This window comes from Scyliorhinus torazame, chromosome 23 (assembly GCF_047496885.1).
Source record: "Scyliorhinus torazame isolate Kashiwa2021f chromosome 23, sScyTor2.1, whole genome shotgun sequence".
Classification (NCBI taxonomy): domain Eukaryota; kingdom Metazoa; phylum Chordata; class Chondrichthyes; order Carcharhiniformes; family Scyliorhinidae; genus Scyliorhinus; species Scyliorhinus torazame.
In genome coordinates this window covers 85707258-85732979 of record NC_092729.1, presented here as the reverse complement: position 1 = coordinate 85732979, position 25722 = coordinate 85707258, and the positions used below count along the sequence as shown (strand labels likewise).

At 54.0% G+C, this 25722-nt stretch overlaps 1 protein-coding gene across 3 annotated transcripts in view; it reads right to left on the bottom strand.

Moving 5' to 3' along the window:
• Positions 1 to 25722, bottom strand: part of LOC140399654 (uncharacterized) — a 284156-nt gene that overhangs the window by 63446 nt on the left and 194988 nt on the right. The window lies entirely within an intron of this gene.

Below are 25722 nucleotides of genomic sequence, written 5' to 3'. Positions count from 1 at the left end.
TTCCCGTTCACTCCCACTCTACACAATCCCAATGGACACAAACCCCTTCCCGTTAAACTCCCACTCTACACAATCCCAATGGACACAAACCCCTTCCCGTTCACTCCCGCTCTACACAATCCCAATGGACCCAAACCCTTCCCGTTCACTCCCACTCCACTCAATCCCAATGGACCCAAACCCCTTCCCGTTCACTCCCACTCTCCACAATCACAATGGACACAAACCCCTTCCCGTTCACTCCCACTCCACTCAATCCCAATGGACCCAAACCCCTTCCCGTTCACTCCCACTGTACACAATCCCAATGGACACAAACCCCTTCCCGTTCACTCCCACTCTACACAATCCCAATGGAGCCAAACCCCTTCCTGTTCACTCCCACTGTACACAATCCCAATGGACCCAAACCCCTTCCTGTTCACTCCCACTCTACACAATCCCAATGGACCCAAACCCCTTCCCGTTCACCCCCACTGTGCACAATCCCAATGGACCCAAACCCCTTCCCGTTCACCCCCACTGTGCACAATCCCAATGGACACAAACCCCTTCCCGTTCACTCCCACTGTACACAATCCCAGTGGACCCAAACCCCTTCCCGTTCACTCCCACTCTACACAATCCCAATGGACCCAACCCCTTCCCGTTCACTCCCACTCTACACAATCCCAATGGATACAAACCCCTTCCCGTTCACTCCCACTCTACACAATCCCAATGGACCCAAACCCCTTCCCGTTCACTCCCACTGTACACAATCCCAATGGACCCAAACCCCTTCCCGTTCACTCCCACTGTACACAATCCCAATGGACCCAAACCCCTTCCCGTTCACTCCCACTCTACACAATCCCAATGGACCCAAACCCCTTCCCATTCACTCCCACTCTACACAATCGCAATGGACCCAAACCCCTTCCCGTTCACTCCCACTCTACACAATCCCAATGGACCCAAACCCCTTCCCGTTCACTCCCACTCTACAAAATCCAAATGGACCCAAACCCCTTCCCGTTCACTCCCACTCTACAGAATCCCAATGGACCCAAACCCCTTCCCGTTCACTCCCACTGTACACAATCCCAATGGATCCAAACCCCTTCCCGTTCACTCCCACTCTACACAATCCCAATGGACCCAATCCCCTTCCCGTTCACTCCCACTGTACACAATCCCAATGGACCCAAACCCCTTCCCGTTCACTCCCACTCTACACAATCCCAATGGACCCAAACCCCTTCCCGTTCACTCCCACTGTACACAATCCCAATGGATCCAAACCCCTTCCCGTTCACTCCCACTGTACACAATCCCAATGGACCCAAACCCCTTCCCGTTCACTCCCACTGTACACAATCCCAATCGACCCAAACCCCTTCCCGTTCACTCCCACTCTACACAATCCCAATGGACCCAAACCCCTTCCCGTTCACTCCCACTCTACACAATCCCAATGGACCCAAACCCCTTCCCGTTCACTCTCACTGTACACAATCCCAATGGACCCAAACCCCTTCCCGTTCACTCCCACTCTACACAATCCCAATGGACCCAAACCCCTTCCCGTTCACTCCCACTGTCCACAATCCCAATGGACCCACACCCCTTCCCGTTCACTCCCACTGTACACAATCCCAATGGATCCAAACCCCTTCCCGTTCACTCCCACTGTGCACAATCCCAATGGACACAAACCACTTCCCGTTCACTCCCACTGTACACAATCCCAATGGACCCAAACCCCTTCCCGTTCACTCCCACTCTACACAATCCCAATGGACCCAATCCCCTTCCCGTTCACTCCCACTGTACACAATCCCAATGGACCCAAACCCCTTCCCGTTCACTCCCACTCTACACAATCCCAATGGACCCAAACCCCTTCCCGTTCACTCCCACTGTCCACAATCACAATGGACCCAAACCCCTTCCCGTTCACTCCCACTGTACACAATCCCAATGGACCCAAACCCCTTCCCGTTCACTCCCACTGTACACAATCCCAATGGACACAAACCATTTCCCGTTCACTCCCACTGAACACAATCCCAATGGACCCAAACCCCTTCCCGTTCACTCGCACTCTACACAATCCCAATGGACACAAACCCCATCCTGTTCACTCCCACTCTACACAATCCCAATGGACGTAAAATCCCTTCCCATTCACTCCCACTGTGCACAATCCCAATGGTCCCAAACCCCTTCCCGTTCACTCCCACTCTACACAGTCCCAATGGACCCAAACCCCTTCCCGTTCACTCCCACTCTACACAATCCCAATGGACCCAAACCCCTTCCCGTTCACTCCCACTGTACACAATCCCAATGGTCCCAAACCCCTTCCCGTTCACTCCCACTCTACACAGTCCCAATGGACCCAAACCCCTTCCCGTTCACTCCCACTCTACACAATCCCAATGGACTCAAACCCCTTCCCGTTCACTCCCGCTGTACACAATCCCAATGGTCCCAAACCCCTTCCCGTTCACTCCCACTCTATACAGTCCCAATGGACCCAAACCCCTTCCCGTTCACTCCCACTCTACAGAATCCCAATGGACCCAAACCCCTTCCCGTTCACTCCCACTGTACACAATCCCAATGGACACAAACCCCTTCCCGTTCACTCCCACTCTACACAATCCCAATGGACCCAACCCCCTTCCCGTTCACTCCCACTGTGCACAATCCCAATGGACCCAAACCCCTTCCCGTTCACTCTCACTGTACACAATCCCAATGGACACAAACCCCTTCCCGTTCACTCCCACTGTACACAATCCCAATGGACCCAAACCCCTTCCCGTTCACTCCCACTGTACACAATCCCAATGGACACAAACCCCATCCTGTTCACTCCCACTCTACACAATCCCAATGGACGTAAAATCCCTTCCCATTCACTCCCACTGTGCACAATCCCAATGGACCCAAACCCCTTCCCGTTCACTCCCACTGTACACAATCCCAATGGTCCCAAACCCCTTCCCGTTCACTCCCACTCTACACAGTCCCAATGGACCCAAACCCCTTCCCGTTCACTCCCACTCTACACAATCCCAATGGACTGAAACCCCTTCCCGTTCACTCCCGCTGTACACAATCCCAATGGTCCCAAACCCCTTCCCGTTCACTCCCACTGTACACAATCCCAATGGACCCAAACCCCTTCCCGTTCACTCCCACTCTACACAATCCCAATGGACCCAAACCCCTTCCCGTTCACTCCCACTGTCCACAATCCCAATGGACTCAAACCCCTTCCCGTTCACTCCCACTCTACACAATCCCAATGGACCCAAACCCCTTCCCGTTCACTCCCACTCTGCACAATCCCAATGGACCCAAACCCCTTCCCGTTCACTCCCACTCTACACAATCCCAATGGACCCAAACCCCTTCCCGTTCACTCCCACTCTACACAATCCCAATGGACCCAAACCCCTTCCCGTTCACTCCCACTCTACACAATCCCAGTGGACACAAACCCCTTCCCGTTCACTCCCACTGTGCACAATCCCAATGGACCCAAACCCCTTCCCGTTCACTCCCACTGTACACAATACCAATGGACCCAATCCCCATCCCGCTCACTCCCACTCTACACATTCCCATTGGACCCAAACCCCTTCCCGTTCACTCCCACTGTGCACAATCGCAATGGACCCAAACCCCTTCCTGTTCACTCCCACTCTACACAATCCCAGTGGACCCAAACCCCTTCCCGTTCACTCCCACTCTACACAATCCCAATGGACCCAAACCCCTTCCCGTTCACTCCCACTCTACACAATCCCAGTGGACACAAACCCCTTCCCGTTCACTCCCACTGTGCACAATCCCAATGGACCCAAACCCCTTCCCGTTCACTCCCACTGTACACAATACCAATGGACCCAATCCCCATCCCGCTCACTCCCACTCTACACAATCCCAATGGACCCAATCCCCATCCCGTTCACTCCCACTCTACACAAACCCAATGGACCCAAACCCCTTCCCGTTCACTCCCACTGTGCTCAATCGCAATGGACCCAAACCCCTTCCCGTTCACTCCAACTCTACAAAATCCCAATGGACCCAAACCCCTTCCCATTCACTCCCACTCTACACAATCCCAATGGACCCAAACCCCTTCTCGTTCACTCCCACTGTACACAATCCCAATGGATCCAAACCCCTTCCCGTTCACTCCCACTCTACACAATACCAATGGACCCAATCCCCATCCCGCTCACTCCCACTCTACACAATCCCATTGGACCCAAACCCCTTCCCGTTCACTCCCACTGTGCACAATCGCAATGGACCCAAACCCCTTCCTGTTCACTCCCACTCTACACAATCCCAATGGACCCAAACCCCTTCCCATTCACTCCCACTGTACACAAACCCAATGGACCCAAACCCCTTCCCGTTCACTCCCACTCTACACAATCCCAATGGAGCCAATCCCCTTCCCGTTCACTCCCACCCTACACAATCCCAATGGACCCAAACCCCTTCCCGTTCACTCCCACTCTACACAATCCCAATGGACCCAAACCCCTTCTCGTTCACTCCCACTGTACACAATCCCAATGGATCCAAACCCCTTCCCGTTCACTCCCACTCTACACAATACCAATGGACCCAATCCCCATCCCGCTCACTCCCACTCTACACAATCCCATTGGACCCAAACCCCTTCCCGTTCACTCCCACTGTGCACAATCGCAATGGACCCAAACCCCTTCCTGTTCACTCCCACTCTACACAATCCCAATGGACCCAAACCCCTTCCCATTCACTCCCACTGTACACAAACCCAATGGACCCAAACCCCTTCCCGTTCACTCCCACTCTACACAATCCCAATGGAGCCAATCCCCTTCCCGTTCACTCCCACTGTCCACAATCACAATGGACCCAAACCCCTTCCCGTTCACTCCCACTGTACACAATCCCAATGGACCCAAACCCCTTCCCGTTCACTCCCACTGTACACAATCCCAATGGACCCAAACCCCTTCCCGTTCACTCCCACTGTACACAATCCCAATGGACAGAAACCCCATCCTGTTCACTCCCACTCTACACAATCCCAATGGATCCAAACCACTTCCCGTTCACTCCCACTCTACACAATCCCAATGGACCCAAACCCCTTCCCGTTCACTCCCACTGTACACAATCCCAATGGACCCAAACCCCTTCCCGTTCACTCCCACAGTACACAATCCCAATGGACCCAAACCCCTTCCCGTTCACTCCCACTGTACACAATCCCAATGGACCCAAACCCCTTCCCGTTCACTCCCACTGTACACAATCCCAATGGACCCAAACCCCTTCCCGTTCACTCCGACTCTACACAATCCCCATGGATTCAAACCCCTTCCCGTTCACTCCCACTGTACACAATCCCAATGGGCCCATCCCCCTTCCCGTTCACTCGCACTCTACACAATCCGCATGGATTCAAACCCCTTCCCGTTCACTCCCACTGTACACAATCCCAATGGGCCCAAACCCCTTCCCGTTCACTCCCGCTCTACACAATCCCAATGGACCCAAACCCCTTCCCGTTCACTCCCACTCTAGACAATCCCAATGGAGCCAAACCCCTTCCCGTTGACTCCCACTGTACACAATCCCAATGGGCCCATCCCCCTTCCCGTTCACTCGCACTCTACACAATCTGCATGGATTCAAACCCCTTCCCGTTCACTCCCACTGTACACAATCCCAATGGGCCCAAACCCCTTCCCATTCACTCCCGCTCTACACAATCCCAATGGACCCAAACCCCTTCCCGTTCACTCCCACTCTAGACAATCCCAATGGAGCCAAACCCCTTCCCGTTCACTCCCACTGTACACAATCCCAATGGACCCAAACCCCTTCCCGTTCACTCCCACTCTACACAATCCCAATGGACACAAACCCCATCCTGTTCACTCCCACTCTACACAATCCCAATGGATCCAAACCACTTCCCGTTCACTCCCACTCTACACAATCCCAATGGACACAAACCCCATCCTGTTCACTCCCACTCTACACAATCCCAATGGACGTAAAATCCCTTCCCATTCACTCCCACTGTGCACAATCCCAATGGACCCAAACCCCTTCCCGTTCACTCCCACTGTACACAATCCCAATGGTCCCAAACCCCTTCCCGTTCACTCCCACTCTACACAGTCCCAATGGACCCAAACCCCTTCCCGTTCACTCCCACTCTACACAATCCCAATGGACTGAAACCCCTTCCCGTTCACTCCCGCTGTACACAATCCCAATGGTCCCAAACCCCTTCCCGTTCACTCCCACTGTACACAATCCCAATGGACCCAAACCCCTTCCCGTTCACTCCCACTCTACACAATCCCAATGGACCCAAACCCCTTCCCGTTCACTCCCACTGTCCACAATCCCAATGGACTCAAACCCCTTCCCGTTCACTCCCACTCTACACAATCCCAATGGACCCAAACCCCTTCCCGTTCACTCCCACTCTGCACAATCCCAATGGACCCAAACCCCTTCCCGTTCACTCCCACTCTACACAATCCCAATGGACCCAAACCCCTTCCCGTTCACTCTCACTCTACACAATCCCAATGGACCCAAACCCCTTCCCGTTCACTCCCACTCTACACAATCCCAGTGGACACAAACCCCTTCCCGTTCACTCCCACTGTACACAATCCCAATGGGCCCAAACCCTTTCCTGTTCACTCCCACTGTACACAGTCCCAATGGACACAAACCCCTTCCCGTTCACTCCCACTGTACACAATCCCAATGGAACCAAACCCCTTCCCGTTCACTCCCACTGTGCACAATCCCAATGGACCCAAACCCCTTCCCATTCACTCCCACTCTACACAATCCCCATGGATTCAAACCCCTTCACGTTCACTCCCACTGTGCACAATCCCAATGGAACCAAACCCCTTCCCGTTCACTCCCACTCTACACAATCCCAATGGACCCATCCCCCTTCCCGTTCACTCCCACTCTACACAATCCCAATGGACCCAAACCCCTTCCCGTTCACTCCCACTCTACACAATCCCCATGGATTCAAACCCCTTCCCATTCACTCCCACTGTCCACAATCCCAATGGACCCAAACCCCTTCCCGTTCACTCCCACTGTACACAATCCCAATGGACCCAAACCCCTTCCCGTTCACTCCCGCTCTACACAATCCCAATGGACCCAAACCCCTTCCCGTTCACTCCCACTGTACACAATCCCAATGGACCCAAACCCCTTCCCGTTCACTCCCACTCCACACAATCCCAATGGACCCAAACCCCTTCCCGTTCACTCCCACTGTACACAATCCCAATGGACCCAAACCCCTTCCCGTTCACTCCCACTCTACACAATCCCAATGGACCCAAACCCCTTCCCGTTCACTCCCACTGTACACAATCCCAATGGACCCAAACCCCTTCCCGTTCACTCTCACTGTACACAATCCCAATGGACCCACACCCCTTCCCGTTCACTCCCAATGTGCACAATCCCAATGGACCCAAACCCCTTCCCGTTCACTTCCACTCTACACAATCCCAATGGACTCAAACCCCTTCCCGTTCACTCCCACTCTACACAATCCCAATGGGCCCAAACCCCTTCCCGTTCACTCCCACTGTGCACAATCCCAATGGACCCAAACCCCTTCCCGTTCACTCCCACTCTACACAATCCCAATGGACCCAAACCCCTTCCCGTTCACTCCCACTGTGCACAATCCCAATGGACCCAAACCCCTTCCCGTTCACTCCCACTGTGCACAATCGCAATGGACCCAAACCCCTTCCTGTTCACTCCCACTCTACACAATCCCAATGGACCCAAACCCCTTCCCGTTCAATCCCACTGTACACAATCCCAATGGACCCAATCCCCATCCCGTTCACTCCCACTCTACACAAACCCAATGGACCCAAACCCCTTCCCGTTCACTCCCACTGTGCTCAATCGCAATGGACCCAAACCCCTTCCCGTTCACTCCAACTCTACAAAATCCCAATGGACCCAAACCCCTTCCCATTCACTCCCACTCTACACAATCCCAATGGACCCAAACCCCTTCTCGTTCACTCCCACTGTACACAATCCCAATGGATCCAAACCCCTTCCCGTTCACTCCCACTCTACACAATACCAATGGACCCAATCCCCATCCCGCTCACTCCCACTCTACACAATCCCATTGGACCCAAACCCCTTCCCGTTCACTCCCACTGTGCACAAACCCAATGGACCCAAACCCCTTCCCGTTCACTCCCACTCTACACAATCCCAATGGACCCAATCCCCTTCCCGTTCACTCCCACTGTCCACAATCACAATGGACCCAAACCCCTTCCCGTTCACTCCCACTGTACACAATCCCAATGGACCCAAACCCCTTCCCGTTCACTCCCACTGTACACAATCCCAATGGACCCAAACCCCTTCCCGTTCACTCCCACTGTACACAATCCCAATGGACAGAAACCCCATCCTGTTCACTCCCACTCTACACAATCCCAATGGATCCAAACCACTTCCTGTTCACTCCCACTCTACACAATCCCAATGGACCCAAACCCCTTCCCGTTCACTCCCACTGTACACAATCCCAATGGACCCAAACCCCTTCCCGTTCACTCCCACAGTACACAATCCCAATGGACCCAAACCCCTTCCCGTTCACTCCCACTGTACACAATCCCAATGGACCCAAACCCCTTCCCGTTCACTCCCACTGTACACAATCCCAATGGACCCAAACCCCTTCCCGTTCACTCCCACTCTACACAATCCCCATGGATTCAAACCCCTTCCCGTTCACTCCCACTGTACACAATCCCAATGGGCCCATCCCCCTTCCCGTTCACTCGCACTCTACACAATCCGCATGGATTCAAACCCCTTCCCGTTCACTCCCACTGTACACAATCCCAATGGGCCCAAACCCCTTCCCGTTCACTCCCGCTCTACACAATCCCAATGGACCCAAACCCCTTCCCGTTCACTCCCACTCTAGACAATCCCAATGGAGCCAAACCCCTTCCCGTTCACTCCCACTGTACACAATCCCAATGGGCCCATCCCCCTTCCCGTTCACTCGCACTCTACACAATCCGCATGGATTCAAACCCCTTCCCGTTCACTCCCACTGTACACAATCCCAATGGGCCCAAACCCCTTCCCATTCACTCCCGCTCTACACAATCCCAATGGACCCAAACCCCTTCCCGTTCACTCCCACTCTAGACAATCCCAATGGAGCCAAACCCCTTCCCGTTCACTCCCACTGTACACAATCCCAATGGACCCAAACCCCTTCCCGTTCACTCCCACTCTACACAATCCCAATGGACACAAACCCCATCCTGTTCACTCCCACTCTACACAATCCCAATGGATCCAAACCACTTCCCGTTCACTCCCACTCTACACAATCCCAATGGACCCAAACCCCTTCCCGTTCACTCCCATTCTACACATTCCCAATGGACCCAAACCCCTTCCCGTTCACTCCCACAGTACACAATCCCAATGGACCCAAACCCCTTCCCGTTCACTCCCACTGTACACAATCCCAATGGACCCAAACCCCTTCCCGTTCACTCACACTGTACACAATCCCAATGGACCCTTACCCCTTCCCGTTCACTCCCACACTACACAATCCCAATGGACTGAAACCCCTTCCCGTTCACTCCCACTGTGCACAATCCCAATGGACCCAAACCCCTTCCCGTTCACTCCCACTCCACTCAATCCCAATGGACCCAAACCCTTCCCGTTCACTCCCACTCGACACAATCCCAATGGACACAAACCCCTTCCCGTTCACTCCCACTCTACACAATCCCAATGGAGCCAAACCCCTTCCTGTTCACTCCCACTGTACACAATCCCAATGGACCCAAACCCCTTCCCGTTCACTCCCACTGTACACAATCCCAATGGACCCAAACCCCTTCCCGTTCACTCCCACTCTACACAATCCCAATGGACCCAAACCCCTTCCCGTTCACTCCCACTCTACACAATCCCAATCGACCCAAACCCCTTCCCGTTCACTCCCACTGTGCACAATCCCAATGGACACAAACCCCTTCCCGTTGACCCCCACTGTGCACAATCCCAATGGACACAAACCCCTTCCCGTTCACTCCCACTGTACACAATCCCAATGGACCCAATCCCCATCCCGCTAACTCCCACTCTACACAATCCCAATGGACCCAACCCCTTCCCGTTCACTCCCACTGTACACAATCCCAATGGACCCAAACCCCTTCCCGTTCACTCCCACTCTACAAAATCCCAATGGACCCAAACCCCTTCCCGTTCACTCCCACTCTACACAATCCCAATGGACCCAAACCCCTTCCCGTTCACTCCCACTGTACACAATCCCAATGGACCCAAACCCCTTCCCGTTCACTCCCACTGTACACAATCCCAATGGACACAAACCCTTTCCCGTTCACTCCCACTGAACACAATCCCAATGGACACAAACCCCATCCTGTTCACTCCCACTCTACACAATCCCAATGGACGTAAAATCCCTTCCCATTCACTCCCACTGTGCACAATCCCAATGGACCCAAACCCCTTCCCGTTCACTCCCACTGTACACAATCCCAATGGTCCCAAACCCCTTCCCGTTCACTCCCACTCTACACAGTCCCAATGGACCCAAACCCCTTCCCGTTCACTCCCACTCTACACAATCCCAATGGACTCAAACCCCTTCCCGTTCACTCCCGCTGTACACAATCCCAATGGTCCCAAACCCCTTCCCGTTCACTCCCACTCTACACAGTCCCAATGGACCCAAACCCCTTCCCGTTCACTCCCACTCTACAGAATCCCAATGGACCCAAACCCCTTCCCGTTCACTCCCACTGTACACAATCCCAATGGACACAAACCCCTTCCCGTTCACTCCCACTCTACACAATCCCAATGGACCCAACCCCCTTCCCGTTCACTCCCACTGTGCACAATCCCAATGGACCCAAACCCCTTCCCGTTCACTCTCACTGTACACAATCCCAATGGACCCAAACCCCTTCCCGTTCACTCCCACTGTACACAATCCCAATGGACCCAAACCCCTTCCCGTTCACTCCCACTGTACACAATCCCAATGGACACAAACCCCATCCTGTTCACTCCCACTCTACACAATCCCAATGGACGTAAAATCCCTTCCCATTCACTCCCACTGTGCACAATCCCAATGGACCCAAACCCCTTCCCGTTCACTCCCACTGTACACAATCCCAATGGTCCCAAACCCCTTCCCGTTCACTCCCACGCTACACAGTCCCAATGGACCCAAACCCCTTCCCGTTCACTCCCACTCTACACAATCCCAATGGACTGAAACCCCTTCCCGTTCACTCCCGCTGTACACAATCCCAATGGTCCCAAACCCCTTCCCGTTCACTCCCACTGTACACAATCCCAATGGACCCAAACCCCTTCCCGTTCACTCCCACTCTACACAATCCCAATGGACCCAAACCCCTTCCCGTTCACTCCCACTGTCCACAATCCCAATGGACTCAAACCCCTTCCCGTTCACTCCCACTCTACACAATCCCAATGGACCCAAACCCCTTCCCGTTCACTCCCACTCTGCACAATCCCAATGGACCCAAACCCCTTCCCGTTCACTCCCACTCTACACAATCCCAATGGACCCAAACCCCTTCCCGTTCACTCCCACTCTACACAATCTCAATGGACTCAAACCCCTTCCCGTTCACTCCCACTCTACACAATCCCAATGGACCCAAACCCCTTCCCGTTCACTCCCACTCTGCACAATCCCAATGGACCCAAACCCCTTCCCGTTCACTCCCACTGTACACAATCCCAATGGGCCCAAACCCCTTCCCGTTCACTCCCACTGTACACAATCCCAATGGACCCAAACCCCTTCCCGTTCACTCCCACTGTACACAATCCCAATGGACCCTTACCCCTTCCCGTTCACTCCCACACTACACAATCCCAATGGACTGAAACCCCTTCCCGTTCACTCCCACTGTGCACAATCCCAATGGACCCAAACCCCTTCCCGTTCACTCCCACTCCACTCAATCCCAATGGACCCAAACCCTTCCCGTTCACTCCCACTCGACACAATCCCAATGGACACAAACCCCTTCCCGTTCACTCCCACTCTACACAATCCCAATGGAGCCAAACCCCTTCCTGTTCACTCCCACTGTACACAATCCCAATGGACCCAAACCCCTTCCCGTTCACTCCCACTGTACACAATCCCAATGGACCCAAACCCCTTCCCGTTCACTCCCACTCTACACAATCCCAATGGACCCAAACCCCTTCCCGTTCACTCCCACTCTACACAATCCCAATCGACCCAAACCCCTTCCCGTTCACTCCCACTGTGCACAATCCCAATGGACACAAACCCCTTCCCGTTCACCCCCACTGTGCACAATCCCAATGGACACAAACCCCTTCCCGTTCACTCCCACTGTACACAATCCCAATGGACCCAATCCCCATCCCGCTAACTCCCACTCTACACAATCCCAATGGACCCAACCCCTTCCCGTTCACTCCCACTGTACACAATCCCAATGGACCCAAACCCCTTCCCGTTCACTCCCACTCTACAAAATCCCAATGGACCCAAACCCCTTCCCGTTCACTCCCACTCTACACAATCCCAATGGACCCAAACCCCTTCCCGTTCACTCCCACTGTACACAATCCCAATGGACCCAAACCCCTTCCCGTTCACTCCCACTGTACACAATCCCAATGGACACAAACCCTTTCCCGTTCACTCCCACTGAACACAATCCCAATGGACCCAAACCCCTTCCCGTTCACTCGCACTCTACACAATCCCAATGGACACAAACCCCATCCTGTTCACTCCCACTCTACACAATCCCAATGGACGTAAAATCCCTTCCCATTCACTCCCACTGTGCACAATCCGAATGGACCCAAACCCCTTCCCGTTAACTCCCACTGTACACAATCCCAATGGTCCCAAACCCCTTCCCGTTCACTCCCACTCTACACAGTCCCAATGGACCCAAACCCCTTCCCGTTCACTCCCACTCTACACAATCCCAATGGACTCAAACCCCTTCCCGTTCACTCCCGCTGTACACAATCCCAATGGTCCCAAACCCCTTCCCGTTCACTCCCACTCTACACAGTCCCAATGGACCCAAACCCCTTCCCGTTCACTCCCACTCTACAGAATCCCAATGGACCCAAACCCCTTCCCGTTCACTCCCACTGTACACAATCCCAATGGACACAAACCCCTTCCCGTTCACTCCCACTCTACACAATCCCAATGGACCCAACCCCCTTCCCGTTCACTCCCACTGTGCACAATCCCAATGGACCCAAACCCCTTCCCGTTCACTCTCACTGTACACAATCCCAATGGACCCAAACCCCTTCCCGTTCACTCCCACTGTACACAATCCCAATGGACCCAAACCCCTTCCCGTTCACTCCCACTGTACACAATCCCAATGGACACAAACCCCATCCTGTTCACTCCCACTCTACACAATCCCAATGGACGTAAAATCCCTTCCCATTCACTCCCACTGTGCACAATCCCAATGGACCCAAACCCCTTCCCGTTCACTCCCACTGTACACAATCCCAATGGTCCCAAACCCCTTCCCGTTCACTCCCACGCTACACAGTCCCAATGGACCCAAACCCCTTCCCGTTCACTCCCACTCTACACAATCCCAATGGACTGAAACCCCTTCCCGTTCACTCCCGCTGTACACAATCCCAATGGTCCCAAACCCCTTCCCGTTCACTCCCACTGTACACAATCCCAATGGACCCAAACCCCTTCCCGTTCACTCCCACTCTACACAATCCCAATGGACCCAAACCCCTTCCCGTTCACTCCCACTGTCCACAATCCCAATGGACTCAAACCCCTTCCCGTTCACTCCCACTCTACACAATCCCAATGGACCCAAACCCCTTCCCGTTCACTCCCACTCTGCACAATCCCAATGGACCCAAACCCCTTCCCGTTCACTCCCACTCTACACAATCCCAATGGACCCAAACCCCTTCCCGTTCACTCCCACTCTACACAATCTCAATGGACTCAAACCCCTTCCCGTTCACTCCCACTCTACACAATCCCAATGGACCCAAACCCCTTCCCGTTCACTCCCACTCTGCACAATCCCAATGGACCCAAACCCCTTCCCGTTCACTCCCACTCTACACATTCCCAATGGACCCAAACCCCTTCCCGTTCACTCCCACTGTACACAATCCCAATGGGCCCAAACCCCTTCCCGTTCACTCCCAATGTACACAGTCCCAATGGACCCAAACCCCTTCCCGTTCACTCCCACTCTACACAATCCCAATGGACCCAAACGCCTTCCCATTCACTCCCACTGTACACAATCCCAATGGACCCAAACCCCTCCCGTTCACTCCCACTGTACACAATCCCAATGGACCCAAACCCCTTCCCGTTCACTCCCACTGAACACAATCCCAATGGACCCAAACCCCTTCCCGTTCACTCCCACTGTACACAATCCCAATGGACCTAAACCCCTTCCCGTTCACTCCCACTGTACACAATCCCAATGGACCCAAACCCCTTCCCGTTCACTCCCACTCTACACAATCCCAATGGATCCAAACCCCTTCCCGTTCACTCCCACTCTACACAATCCCAATGGACCCAAACCCCTTCCCGTTCACTCCCACTGTGCACAATCCCAATGGAACCAAACCCCTTCACGTTAACTCCCACTGTACACAATCCCAATGGACCCAAACCCCTTCCCGTTCACTCCCACTCTACACAATCCCAATGGACCCAAACCCCTTCCCGTTCACTCCCACTCTACACAATCCCAATCGACCCAAACCCCTTCCCGTTCACTCCCACTGTGCACAATCCCAATGGACACAAACCCCTTCCCGTTCACCCCCACTGTGCACAATCCCAATGGACACAAACCCCTTCCCGTTCACTCCCACTGTACACAATCCCAATGGACCCAATCCCCATCCCGCTAACTCCCACTCTACACAATCCCAATGGACCCAACCCCTTCCCGTTCACTCCCACTGTACACAATCCCAATGGACCCAAACCCCTTCCCGTTCACTCCCACTCTACAAAATCCCAATGGACCCAAACCCCTTCCCGTTCACTCCCACTCTACACAATCCCAATGGACCCAAACCCCTTCCCGTTCACTCCCACTGTACACAATCCCAATGGACCCAAACCCCTTCCCGTTCACTCCCACTGTACACAATCCCAATGGACACAAACCCTTTCCCGTTCACTCCCACTGAACACAATCCCAATGGACCCAAACCCCTTCCCGTTCACTCGCACTCTACACAATCCCAATGGACACAAACCCCATCCTGTTCACTCCCACTCTACACAATCCCAATGGACGTAAAATCCCTTCCCATTCACTCCCACTGTGCACAATCCCAATGGACCCAAACCCCTTCCCGTTCACTCCCACTGTACACAATCCCAATGGTCCCAAACCCCTTCCCGTTCACTCCCACTCTACACAGTCCCAATGGACCCAAACCCCTTCCCGTTCACTCCCACTCTACACAATCCCAATGGACTCAAACCCCTTCCCGTTCACTCCCGCTGTACACAATCCCAATGGTCCCAAACCCCTTCCCGTTCACTCCCACTCTACACAGTCCCAATGGACCCAAACCCCTTCCCGTTCACTCCCACTCTACAGAATCCCAATGGACCCAAACCCCTTCCCGTTCACTCCCACTGTACACAATCCCAATGGACACAAACCCCTTCCCGTTCACTCCCACTCTACACAATCCCAATGGACCCAACCCCCTTCCCGTTCACTCCCACTGTGCACAATCCCAATGGACCCAAACCCCTTCCCGTTCACTCTCACTGTACACAATCCCAATGGACCCAAACCCCTTCCCGTTCACTCCCACTGTACACAATCCCAATGGACCCAAACCCCTTCCCGTTCACTCCCACTGTACACAATCCCAATGGACACAAACCCCATCCTGTTCACTCCCACTCTACACAATCCCAATGGACGTAAAATCCCTTCCCATTCACTCCCACTGTGCACAATCCCAATGGACCCAAACCCCTTCCCGTTCACTCCCACTGTACACAATCCCAATGGTCCCAAACCCCTTCCCGTTCACTCCCACGCTACACAGTCCCAATGGACCCAAACCCCTTCCCGTTCACTCCCACTCTACACAATCCCAATGGACTGAAACCCCTTCCCGTTCACTCCCGCTGTACACAATCCCAATGGTCCCAAACCCCTTCCCGTTCACTCCCACTGTACACAATCCCAATGGACCCAAACCCCTTCCCGTTCACTCCCACTCTACACAATCCCAATGGACCCAAACCCCTTCCCGTTCACTCCCACTGTCCACAATCCCAATGGACTCAAACCCCTTCCCGTTCACTCCCACTCTACACAATCCCAATGGACCCAAACCCCTTCCCGTTCACTCCCACTCTGCACAATCCCAATGGACCCAAACCCCTTCCCGTTCACTCCCACTCTACACAATCCCAATGGACCCAAACCCCTTCCCGTTCACTCCCACTCTACACAATCTCAATGGACTCAAACCCCTTCCCGTTCACTCCCACTCTACACAATCCCAATGGACCCAAACCCCTTCCCGTTCACTCCCACTCTGCACAATCCCAATGGACCCAAACCCCTTCCCGTTCACTCCCACTCTACACATTCCCAATGGACCCAAACCCCTTCCCGTTCACTCCCACTGTACACAATCCCAATGGGCCCAAACCCCTTCCCGTTCACTCCCAATGTACACAGTCCCAATGGACCCAAACCCCTTCCCGTTCACTCCCACTCTACACAATCCCAATGGACCCAAACGCCTTCCCATTCACTCCCACTGTACACAATCCCAATGGACCCAAACCCCTCCCGTTCACTCCCACTGTACACAATCCCAATGGACCCAAACCCCTTCCCGTTCACTCCCACTGAACACAATCCCAATGGACCCAAACCCCTTCCCGTTCACTCCCACTGTACACAATCCCAATGGACCTAAACCCCTTCCCGTTCACTCCCACTGTACACAATCCCAATGGACCCAAACCCCTTCCCGTTCACTCCCACTCTACACAATCCCAATGGATCCAAACCCCTTCCCGTTCACTCCCACTCTACACAATCCCAATGGACCCAAACCCCTTCCCGTTCACTCCCACTGTGCACAATCCCAATGGAACCAAACCCCTTCACGTTCACTCCCACTCTACACAATCCCAATGGATACAAACCCCTTCCCGTTCACTCCCACTGTACACAATCCCAATGGACCCAAACCCCTTCCCGTTCACTCCCACTCTACACAATCCCAATGGATCCAAACCCCTTCCCGTTCACTCCCACTCTACACAATCCCAATGGACCCAAACCCCTTCCCGTTCACTCCCACTGTGCACAATCCCAATGGAACCAAACCCCTTCACGTTCACTCCCACTCTACACAATCCCAATGGATACAAACCCCTTCCCGTTCACTCCCACTGTGCACAATCCCAATGGACCCAAACCCCTTCCCGTTCACTCCCACTGTGCACAATCCCAATGGACCCAAACCCCTTCCCGTTCACTCCCACTCTACACAATCCCAATGGACCCAAACCCCTTCCCGTTCACTCCCACTGTGCACAATCCCAATGGACCCAAACCCCTTCCCGGTCACTCCCACTGTACACAATCCCAATGGACCCAAACCCCTTCCCGTTCACTCCCACTGTACACAATCCCAATGGAGCCAAACCCCTTCCCGTTCACTCCCACTGTACACAATCCCAATGAACCCAAACCCCTTCCCGTTCACTCCCACTCGACAGAATCCCAATGGAGCCAAACCCCTTCCCGTTCACTCCCGCTGTACACAATCCCAATGGACCCAAACCCCTTCCCGTTCACTCCCACTCTACACAATCCCAATGGACCCAAACCCCTTCCCGTTCACTCCCACTCGACACAATCCCAATGAACCCAAACCCCTTCCCGTTCACTCCCACTCTACACAATCCCAATGGACCCAAACCCCTTCCCGTTCACTCCCACTGTACACAATCCCAATGGATACAAACCCCTTCCCGTTCACTCCCACTCGACACAATCCCAATGGACCCAAACCCCTTCCCGTTCGCTCCCACTGTACACAATCCCAATGGACCCAAACCCCTTCCCGTTCACTCCCACTGTACACAATCCCAATGGACCCAAACCCCTTCCCGTTCACTCCCACTGTACACAATCCCAATGGACTGAAACCCCTTCCCGTTCACTCCCACTGTACACAATCCCAATGGACTCAAACCCCTTCCCGTTCACTCCCACTTTACACAATCCCAATGGACCCAAACCCCTTCCCGTTCACTCCTACTATACACAATCCCAATGGGCCCAAACCCCTTCCCGTTCACTCCCGCTCTACACAATCCCAATGGACCCAAACCCTTCCTGTTCACTCCCACTCCACTCAATCCCAATGGACCCAAACCCCTTCCCGTTCACTCCCACTCTACACAATCCCAATGGACCCAAACCCCTTCCCGTTCACTCCCACTCTACACAATCCCAATGGACCCAAACCCCTTCCCGTTCACTCCGACTCTACACAATCCCAATGGAGCCAAACCCCTTCCTGTTCACTCCCGCTGTACACAATCCCAATGGACCCAAACCCCTTCCCGTTCACCCCCACTGTGCACAATCCCAATGGACACAAACCCCTTCCCGTTCACTCCCACTGTACACAATCCCAATGGACCCAATCCCCATCCCGCTCACTCCCACTCTACACAATCCCAATGGACCCAAACCCCTTCCCGTTCACTCCCACTGCACACAATCCCAATGGATCCAAACCCCTTCCCGTTCACTCCCACTCTACACAATCCCAATGGACCCAAACCCCTTCCCGTTCACCCCCACTGTGCACAATCCCAATGGACACAAACCCCTTCCCGTTCACTCCCACTGTACACAATCCCAATGGACCCAATCCCCATCCCGCTCACTCCCACTCTACACAATCCCAATGGACCCAAACCCCTTCCCGTTCACTCCCACTGTACACAATCCCAATGGATCCAAACCCCTTCCCGTTCACTCCCACTCTACACAATCCCAATGGACCCAAACCCCTTCCCGTTCACTCCCACTGTACACAATCCCAATGGACCCAAACCCCTTCCCGTTCACTCCCACTCTAGACAATCCCAATGGACCCAAACCCCTTCCCGTTCACTCCCACTCTACACAATCCCAATGGACCCAAACCCCTTCCCGTTCACTCCCACTCTACACAATCCCAATGGACCCAAACCCCTTCCCGTTCACTCCCACTGTACACAATCCCAATGGACCCAAACCCCTTCCCGTTCACTCCCACTGTACACAATCCCAATGGACCCAAACCCCTTCCCGTTCACTCCCACTGTACACAATCCCAATGGACACAAACCCTTTCCCGTTCACTCCCACTGAACACAATCCCAATGGACCCAAACCCCTTCCCGTTCACTCCCACTGTACACAATCCCAATGGACACAAACCCCATCCTGTTCACTCCCACTCTACACAATCCCAATGGACTCAAACCCCTTCCCGTTCACTCCCACTGTACACAATCCCAATGGTCCCAAACCCCTTCCCGTTCACTCCCACTCTACACAGTCCCAATGGACCCAAACCCCTTCCCGTTCACTCCCACTCTACACAATCCCAATGGACTCAAACTCCTTCCCGTTCACTCCCGCTGTACACAATCCCAATGGTCCCAAACCCCTTCCCGTTCACTCCCACTCTACACAGTCCCAATGGACCCAAACCCCTTCCCGTTCACTCCCACTCTACAGAATCCCAATGGACCCAAACCCCTTCCCGTTCACTCCCACTGTACACAATCCCAATGGTCCCAAACCCCTTCCCGTTCACTCCCACTCTACACAGTCCCAATGGACCCAAACCCCTTCCCGTTCACTCCCACTCTACAGAATCCCAATGGACCCAAACCCCTTCCCGTTCACTCCCACTGTACACAATCCCAATGGACCCAAACCCCTTCCCGTTCACTCCCACTGTGCCCAATCCCAATGGACCCAAACCCCTTCCCGTTCACTCTCACTGTACACAATCCCAATGGACCCAAACCCCTTCCCGTTCACTCCCACTGTACACAATCCCAATGGACCCAAACCCCTTCCCGTTCACTCCCACTGTACACAATCCCAATGGACACAAACCCCATCCTGTTCACTCCCACTCTACACAATCCCAATGGACGTAAAATCCTTCCCATTCACTCCCACTGTGCACAATCCCAATGGACCCAAACCCCTTCCCGTTCACTCCCACTGTACACAATCCCAATGGTCCCAAACCCCTTCCCGTTCACTCCCACTCTACACAGTCCCAATGGACCCAAACCCCTTCCCGTTCACTCCCACTCTACACAATCCCAATGGACTCAAACCCCTTCCCGTTCACTCCCGCTGTACACAATCCCAATGGTCCCAAACCACTTCCCGTTCACTCCCACTGTACACAATCCCAATGGACCCAAACCCCTTCCCGTTCACTCCCACTCTACACAATCCCAATGGACCCAAACCCCTTCCCGTTCACTCCCACTGTCCACAATCCCAATGGACTCAAACCCCTTCCCGTTCACTCCCACTCTACACAATCCCAATGGACCCAAACCCCTTCCCGTTCACTCCCACTCTGCACAATCCCAATGGACCCAAACCCCTTCCCGTTCACTCCCACTCTACACAATCCCAATGGACCCAAACCCCTTTCCGTTCACTCCCACTCTACACAATCTCAATGGACTCAAACCCCTTCCCGTTCACTCCCACTCTACACAATCCCAATGGACCCAAACCCCTTCCCGTTCACTCCCACTCTGCACAATCCCAATGGACCCAAACCCCTTCCCGTTCACTCCCACTCTACACATTCCCAATGGACCCAAACCCCTTCCCGTTCACTCCCACTGTACACAATCCCAATGGGCCCAAACCCCTTCCCGTTCACTCCCAATGTACACAGTCCCAATGGACCCAAACCCCTTCCCGTTCACTCCCACTCTACACAATCCCAATGGACCCAAACGCCTTCCCATTCACTCCCACTGTACACAATCCCAATGGACCCAAACCCCTTCCCGTTCACTCCCACTGTACACAATCCCAATGGACCCAAACCCCTTCCCGTTCACTCCCACTGAACACAATCCCAATGGACCCAAACCCCTTCCCGTTCACTCCCACTGTACACAATCCCAATGGACCTAAACCCCTTCCCGTTCACTCCCACTGTACACAATCCCAATGGACCCAAACCCCTTCCCGTTCACTCCCACTCTACACAATCCCAATGGATCCAAACCCCTTCCCGTTCACTCCCACTCTACACAATCCAAATGGACCCAAACCCCTTCCCGTTCACTCCCACTCTGCACAATCCCAATGGACCCAAACCCCTTCCAGTTCACTCCCACTCTACACATTCCCAATGGACCCAAACCCCTTCCCGTTCACTCCCACTGTACACAATCCCAATGGGCCCAAACCCCTTCCCGTTCACTCCCAATGTACACAGTCCCAATGGACCCAAACCCCTTCCCGTTCACTCCCACTCTACACAATCCCAATGGACCCAAACGCCTTCCCATTCACTCCCACTGTACACAATCCCAATGGACCCAAACCCCTTCCCGTTCACTCCCACTGTACACAATCCCAATGGACCTAAACCCCTTCCCGTTCACTCCCACTGTACACAATCCCAATGGACCCAAACCCCTTCCCGTTCACTCCCACTCTACACAATCCCAATGGATCCAAACCCCTTCCCGTTCACTCCCACTCTACACAATCCCAATGGACCCAAACCCCTTCCCGTTCACTCCCACTGTGCACAATCCCAATGGAACCAAACCCCTTCCCGTTCACTCCCACTCTACACAATCCCAATGGATACAAACCCCTTCCCGTTCACTCCCACTGTACACAATCCCAATGGACCCAAACCCCTTCCCGTTCACTCCCACTGTGCACAATCACAATGGACCCAAATCCCTTCCCGTTCACTCCCACTGTACACAATCCCAATGGACCCAAACCCCTTCCCGTTCACTCCCACTGTACACAATCCCAATGGATACAAACCCCTTCCCGTTCACTCCAAATCTACACAATCCCAATGGACCCAAACCCCTTCCTGTTCACTCCCACTCTACACAATCCCAATGGACCCAAACCCCTTCCCGTTCACTCCCACTGTACACAATCCCAATGGAGCCAAACCCCTTCCCGTTCACTCCCACTGTACACAATCCCAATGGACCCAAACCCCTTCCCGTTCACTCCCACTGTGCACAATCCCAATGGAGCCAAACCCCTTCCCGTTCACTCCCACTCGACACAATCCCAATGAACCCAAACCCCTTCCCGTTCACTCCCACTCGACAGAATCCCAATGGAGCCAAACCCCTTCCCGTTCACTCCCGCTGTACACAATCCCAATGGACCCAAACCCCTTCCCGTTCACTCACACTCTACACAATCCCAATGGACCCAAACCCCTTCCCGTTCACTCCCACTCGACACAATCCCAATGAACCCAAACCCCTTCCCGTTCACTCCCACTGTACACAATCCCAATGGACCCAAACCCCTTCCCGTTCACTCCCACTGTACACAATCCCAATGGACCCAAACCCCTTCCCGTTCACTCCCACTGTACACAATCCCAATGGACACAAACCCCTTCCCGTTCACTCCCACTCGACACAATCCCAATGGATACAAACCCCTTCCCGTTCACTCCCACTCTACACAATCCCAATGGACCCAAACCGCTTCCCGTTCACTCCCACACTGCACAATCCCAATGGACCCAAACCCCTTCCCGTTGACTCACACTGTACACAATCCCAATGGACCCAAACCCCTTCCCGTTCACTCCCACTGTACACAATCCCAATGGACCCAAACCCCTTCCCGTTCACTCCCACTGTGCACAATCCCAATGGACCCAAACCCCTTCCCGTTCACTCCCACTGTGCACAATCCCAATGGACCCAAACACCTTCCCGTTCGCTCCCAATCTGCACAATCCCAATGGACGCAAACCCCTTCCCGTTCACTCCCACTGTACACAATCCCAATGGACCCAAACCCCTTCCCGTTCACTCCCACTGTGCACAATCCCAATGGACCCAAACCCCTTCCCGTTCACTCCCACTCTACACAATCCCAATGGACCCAAACCCCTTCCCGTTCACTCACACTGTACACAATCCCAATGGACCCAAACCCCTTCCCATTCACTCCCACTCTACACAATCCCAATGGATACAAACCCCTTCCCGTTCACTCCCACTGTGCACAATCCCAATGGATCCAAACCCCTTGCCGTTCACTCCCACTGTACACAATCCCAATGGACCCAAACCCCTTCCCATTCACTCCCACTCTACACAATCCCAATGGACCCAAACCCCTTCCCGTTCACTCCCACTCTACACAATCCCAATGGACCCAAACCCCTTCCCGTTCACTCCCACTCTACACAATCCCAATGGACCAAAACCGCTTCCCGTTCACTCCCACTCTACACAATCCCAATGGACCCAAACCCATTCCCGTTCACTCCCACTGTCCACAATCCCAATGCATACAAACCCCTTCCCGTTCACTCCCACTCTACACAATCCCAATGGACCCAAACCCCTTCCCGTTCACTCCCACTCTACACAATCCCAATGGACCCAAACCCCTTCCCGTTCACTCCCACTGTACACGATCCCAATGGACCCAAACCCCTTCCCGTTCACTCCCACTCTACACAATCCCAATGGACCCAAACCCCTTCCCGTTCACTCCCACTCTACACAATCCCAATGGACCCAAACCCCTTCCCGTTCACTCCCACTGTACACAATCCCAATGGACCCAAACCCCTTCCCGTTCACTCCCACTGTACACAATCCCAATGGACCCAAACCCCTTCCCGTTCACTCCCACTCTACACAATCCCAATGGATTCAAACCCCTTCCCGTTCACTCCCACTCTACACAATCCCAATGGACCCAAACCCCTTCCCGTTGACTCCCACTCTACACAATCCCAGTGGACCCAAACCCCTTCCCGTTCACTCCCACTGTACACAATCCCAATGGACACATCCCCCTTCCCGTTCACTCCCACTCTACACAATCCCCATGGATTCAAACCCCTTCCCGTTCACTCCCACAGTGCACAATCCCAATGGACCCAAACCCCTTCCCGTTCACTCCCGCTGTGCACAATCCCAATGGACCCAAACCCCTTCCCGTTCACTCCCACTGTGCACAATCCCAATGGGCCCAAACCCCTTCCCGTTCACTCCCACTCTACACAATCCCAATGGACCCAAACCCCTTCCCGTTCACTCCCACTCTACACAATCCCAATGGACCCAAACCCCTTCCCGTTCACTCCCACTCTACGCAATCCCAATGGACCCAAACCCCTTCCCGTTCACTCCCACTGTGCACAATCCCAATGGACCCAAACCCCTTCTCGTTCACTCCCACTCTACACAATCCCAATGGACCCAAACCCCTTCCTGTTCACTCCCACTCTACACAATCCCAATGGAACCAAACCCCTTCCCGTTCACTCCCACTGTACACAATCCCAATGGACCCAAACCCCTTCCCGTTCACTCCCACTCTACACAATCCCAATGGACACAAACCCCTTCCCGTTCACTCCCACTGTACACAATCCCAATGGACCCAAACCCCTTCCCGTTCACTCCCACTGTACACAATCCCAATGAACCCAAACCCCTTCCCGTTCACTCCCACTGTACACAATCCCAATGGACCCAAACCCCTTCCCATTCACTCCCACTCCACACAATCCCAATGGACCCAAACCCCTTCCCGTTCACTCCCACTCTACACAATCCCAATGGACCCAAACCCCTTCCCGTTCACTCCCACTCTACACAATCCCAATGGACCCAAACCCCTTCCCGTTCACTCCCACTCTACACAATCCCAATGGACCCAAACCCCTTCCCGTTCACTCCCACTCTACACAATCCCAATGGGCCCAAACCCCTTCCCGTTCACTCCCACTGTACACAATCCCAATGGACCCAAACCCCTTCCCGTTCACTCCCACTGTACACAATCCCAATGGACCCAAACCCCTTCCCGTTCACTCCCACTGTACACATTCCCAATGGACCCAAACCCCTTCCTGTTCACTCCCACTCTACACAATCCCAATGGACCAAAACCCCTTCCCGTTGACTCCCACTCTACACAATCCCAATGGACCCAAACCCCTTCCCGTTCACTCCCACTCCACACAATCCCAATGGACCCAAACCCCTTCCCGTTCAGTCCCACTGTACACAATCCCAATGGACCCAAACCCCTTCCCGTTCACTCCCACTCTACACAATCCCAATGGACCCAAACCCCTTCCCGTTCACTCCCACTCTGCACAATCCCAATGTACCCAAACCCCTTCCCGTTCACTCCCACTGTACACAATCCCAATCGACCCAAACCCCTTCCCGTT